We start from the raw sequence: 5052 nt of genomic DNA on the forward strand, positions 1-5052 counted from the left end.
TTTTAAGATAACAACTTAATTTGATATTAATTTTTTTAAAAAAAAAGCATTATCTTTTAATTAATCTTTGAATTTGTTTTTGGATAACAAATTCAAATATTAATTAAATAATCACTAATTTAAAGAACTTTTATAATAATTAAAATAGTTGATCGCATACATTATAATAAAGAATTTAAAAGAAAAAGAGAAGAACGTCAAGAAAGATGAAGAGATGGTGTAAAATACCTTTGTTGAGGATGTTGGAATAAACCAACAAAATTTCTCCTTCCTCCTATGTTTCTTACTCTTTTAATTCTTCCTTTTGTTTTGATTTTCTTTTTTAAATTTTTGGTATTTGTATCGTTGAGCTCTTCCTTTCCCACAAGGACTGGTTTTCTTTTTCTTTTTTTCTTTTTTTTTTAAATTCAAAACTCATATTAACTAAAAATCGTTGATCTTCTCGATTCATATCGATTCGACTGATACGAGACCGATTCAAACGATTCATTCACAATTCTAGATCAATTTCAATTTTTTTATAAGATTCGAACCGTTACAGATGAAAAACAATATGAATCGTATGATTCTAACTACACTAAACAAATACATAAGTAAAGAATCATGTCATCCGCCTTAACATTACTACCTAGACACCTGCCCGATATAAAGGTATGAACGAAAATCCAAAAAAAAAATAAGATCATGCATAGCTAGCCACTAGATAACGATGAGAATTTTCATAAAAAGAACACTACCGTTAGAAAAATAAGACAATTCAAAATTATAAAAATCTATAAAAACTATTCATATAAGTAAACTCATAGTGTACCATCAAATTATGGGGAAGCTCTATAACAAATTGATTAGGCCCCAAATTTCCAGTCAGCAGGACTGCCAAACAATAACTCCAAATTTGAACATCAGTGTAATCATGAACAAGAATACCAACTATATATCAGCAAGGCTCCACATGCAAAATGAAACCATGACACATGACATAGAAAAATGCAGCAAGAAAATAATGTTGTGGGATATATATAAGCAAATAAAAATCAATTCCAATCCATTTCAGTCTTAATGTTTACTCTTATAGAAACACCTACCTTATGAAATCAACAATCTATCCATGTCCTTTTCAGATCAAAATATGACAATCATTTTGGAACTGAGGAGGATTAAGAGTATAAACTCCTACTCTTTTAGCATGGACATCAAGACTTCATTTACAACACAGATTCAAGGACATGCATGATCCAAACAAAGAAAAACCAAAATAAAAAAGTGAGCCATGGTAGCTACCAGTCTGTAGAATTTGTTTAATCATTTCTGTCTTCTCTAGAGGCATGGAGGGCATTTAAAATTTATAAAAAGTGGAAATTGAGATCTTATCTGTCACTTAGACATTGAAAAATGCATAAATGCTATATTGAACACATTGAACATCAGATTATTCCATGTCTGGGTTTTACCATATTGAACAGCATCACCGTCCTATCATGATCATCATCAAAAATCAACACAATTAAAACAATGAAAGATAAGAAACTATTGTAACATTAGCAAGATGAATCCAACCATCAACGAAACATCCACACTAAGGCCTAGGACTCTTGAATTAAATTTTGCAGATGAATAACATCTACAAATACCAAACAAAAGATACACGTCAATAAAGAAATTCACGATCCTCTCAAATTAAGGAAAATAAGAATAGTTAACACCAGAACATTGACGGGAACTAAAATCCCACAAAAACCATTCACAAAATTTAAACCTAAATTTAAACAACATCAATATCATCGGTCAATCTCCAACTGAAGACCAAAATAGCAAAATTCAAGCAATCAAAATCCTAGCGCACCTTCAAACACGCTTGAATCCAGACCCTAGCCTAATAAACTCAAGGTCCGCTCAAAACCCCTGCGCTAAATGAAAATGAAAAGCATCAGTGCACCGTCGATGATGCAAAGCACCAAAACTAAAGATCGAAGCAAAACAGTGATCATACCTCCATATCAATATTGAAAGCGAAACCCTAACACTAGTTCCTGGGATCGGTGCTAAAATGAAGGGAAGGAGGAGGAGGAGGAAGAGAGGACGAAGAATACGGTTCTAGTGGAGATGCTGTGGCGTTCGACTTTGGAAAGGAAGAGGTCATGTTGGGGGACATTAGGTTGATTGGTTTTGCATTTTATTTTTTTTAGTTTGATTGTTGTTCTATATTAGTTTTAATGTTTTGTGGGCTTGTGTTTCCTTAATTTAAGGTTGGAACTCCCATAAATGAATTAGTAGTTTTGGAGATGGAGATGAGAGTTTAATTTATTTTCCCTAAAGTGATTTTTTTATCAGAAAAGGCATGAGTTTTATGTGTTATGTTGTGGTTGTGTTGGTGGACTTAGATTTTGGAAGGCAAGGTTTCGTTGTTAGTTATAGTACTCATAAGGAAGATGCTTCTCTTTCTAATGTGACAAACATCTCAGTGACAACAAACATGATTCACTAAAGCTTGAAATCTATGTTTTACAGCATTAATTTAGTTTTCAGATTGATGTCCCCTGGTTTTGAATGAATCCAGAATGAACTCTTTAAATTTTTTCATTACTAGAAGTTATTTCTTCATAATTTGTTGGCATATATTAGTTTGCCATGTATAACATCTTCATAATTGAAAAAATATAGACATTCAAATTGTCAAGCATGGCTTGTCATTTTAATCTTATCTACATCAAGGGATCCAAACTCTCAACTATATGTTTCTTAATTTTCTCATCTGACATAAGTTTGTGAGTTTCTCATGGATCATGTTGGAATTGTGTTCGTGTTTTACACTAAACAAGTATTAGCTTTTTTTCTTATCATGCTTAATTTCTTGCTTCTTTGAAGTCATGGAGACCATAATCTGAGTTGGTTTAGAATTATTTTGTTATCTCTTACATTAGGTTTATTTTCCCTAAAGTGATTTTTTCCCCCGTGAGTTCTGTTATGCTATATTAAATCTCTTTATTTTCCCAAAACTGATGATTTATCTATTTTTGTCATTAAGGTTTTCTCTGTTTTCTTGGTTTGCAACTTCTTCTTATTGTTGTAAAAATTGTTATCTCTTTTTGGCACTGCATTTTCCAAACAATTTTGATAACAGAGAATTAATTATTTTCATTTACTGTTGCTTGTGATCCTGTTGCTTGTGATCCACATGCCAAATTAATGTTTTGATGTTTTTATTGGCAATTAAAATTGTATTAAAATAGAGCAGGTATAGTATGGAAGAGGTGCTAAATAGTGGTGTGCCAGATGAACATCCAATTGAGGAGGATGACTTCATTGATTCTGACTATGATATCCCTTCTGGTGATGAGGACTTCTGGTGATGAGGACTTCATTGATTCATGAACATTCCATCTTTCCCTCAAAATAACACAGTAACAGAAGGACTTGTTGGAGAAGAAAGTGAGTCTGCGAGTGATAATTCTAAGGACTTGTTCACAGAACCAGATATAGATGATGATGGTCACACTAGGTTTGCAGAGTTTAATGAAGAGAAGGAAATGTATAACCCAAGGTTAAGGGTTGGGTTGGTATTTAGGGATTTTGATCAACTAAAGAGGGCTTGTAGAAACTGGGGGATTAAGAACAGATTTCAGCAATGGTTCCCACAGAATGATAGAAAGAGAGTGATCTGTGCATGCCACAACAAATAATGTTCTTTCAAGATTTATGCAGCTCACATAAGCAAAGACAATCCATCAGTGCAAATTAAGAGTGCTAATCTTGATCACAGCTGTGGAAAGGTCTTCAATAATTTTCATGTAACTTCAAGGTGTCTTGCCAATAAATATTTTGACAAGTTCAAGGCTGATCCAAATTGGAGCTGCAATGGCATAATTAAACAAGTTAAGGATGACGGTTTCACAATTTCTCTTATAAAAGCTTGGAGAACCAAATACTTGGCAATGAAGTGGGTCAATGGAGATGAGGGTGAGCAATACATAAACCTCACCAAGTATGCAGCTGAGCTCATGCAAACTAACGCAAGTAGCACAGTAATTTTGTGGAGGGATGAAGGTATCTTCAAAGGGTTTTATGTCTATCTGAAGCCCTTAAAGGATGCATTCTGGTCATTGTAGGCCATTCATAGGATTTGATGGATGTTTTTTGAAATCTCTCTATGGTGGTCAGTTGTTGTCGGTAGTAGGGATTGACCCCAATGATTGTATATTACCCATTGCTTATGCAGTAGTGTTGGTTGAGAATAGAGATACTTGGACATAGTTCATGGATCTTATGAGGGAATATTTGGAGATCTGGAACAGCAGATATCTCACCATAATGAGTGACTGGCAAAAGGTTAGTTGTATGTTTAAACATTTTCTATTGATAGTAACTGTCATTTAATTTTTGAATTATAATTGTAGGGTTTAAAAAGTGCTATTCAAGATATATTTTTTTAAATGCTGAACACAGAAATTGTGTTCGGTACATGTATACTAATTTCAGGGAGAAATTCAAAGGGAAAGCACTAAAAGATTTTTTATGGAATGCTGTGAGGGCAACGTATGTTCAAAGGTTTAACTATTGGCTTGGAGAAATAGAGAAGGTGAGTCTAGAAGCAAGAAGATAGCTTGATCACGAAGATAGACCTCATGCAAGTTGGACTAGGGCGTTGTTCACAACCTCAAGTAAGTGTGACATCCTACTCAACAATATTTGTGAATGCTTTAACAAGTACATACTTGATACAAGGGATAAGGGAATCATCACAATGCATGAGATGATCAAGGTGAAACTGATGAGAAGAATGAAAACAAAAAAGGAACAAATGTTGAAGTACAAGGGACACATATGCCAAAAGATCCAAAAGAATCTAGACAAGATGAAGGAAGATGGGAAATGCTACACCCCAGACTTCTTTGGTGGGCCCAAAGTGCAGATCATTGGAGTGGGAGGGTCCTATGTTGTAGACATGATTGACAGAACTTGCACGTGCAGAAGATGGGACATGATAGGTTTGAATTGCCCGCATGCAATCAGTGCTATTTATGGAAATAATTAGCAACCAGAAGATTATGTGCA

The 5052-nt window shown here is 34.0% G+C and overlaps 1 long non-coding RNA gene across 1 annotated transcript; it reads right to left on the reverse strand.

Moving 5' to 3' along the window:
• Positions 1-1518: 1518 nt before the first annotated feature.
• LOC120278215 lies at positions 1519-2219 on the reverse strand. Its single transcript, XR_005541570.1, has 2 exons — positions 1991-2219; positions 1519-1902 (listed from the first exon to the last, which is right to left on the reverse strand). It is a non-coding gene; the product is annotated as an uncharacterized LOC120278215 (long non-coding RNA).
• Positions 2220-5052: the final 2833 nt, after the last annotated feature.

This window comes from Dioscorea cayenensis, chromosome 15 (genome assembly GCF_009730915.1).
Source record: "Dioscorea cayenensis subsp. rotundata cultivar TDr96_F1 chromosome 15, TDr96_F1_v2_PseudoChromosome.rev07_lg8_w22 25.fasta, whole genome shotgun sequence".
Lineage (NCBI taxonomy): Eukaryota > Viridiplantae > Streptophyta > Magnoliopsida > Dioscoreales > Dioscoreaceae > Dioscorea > Dioscorea cayenensis.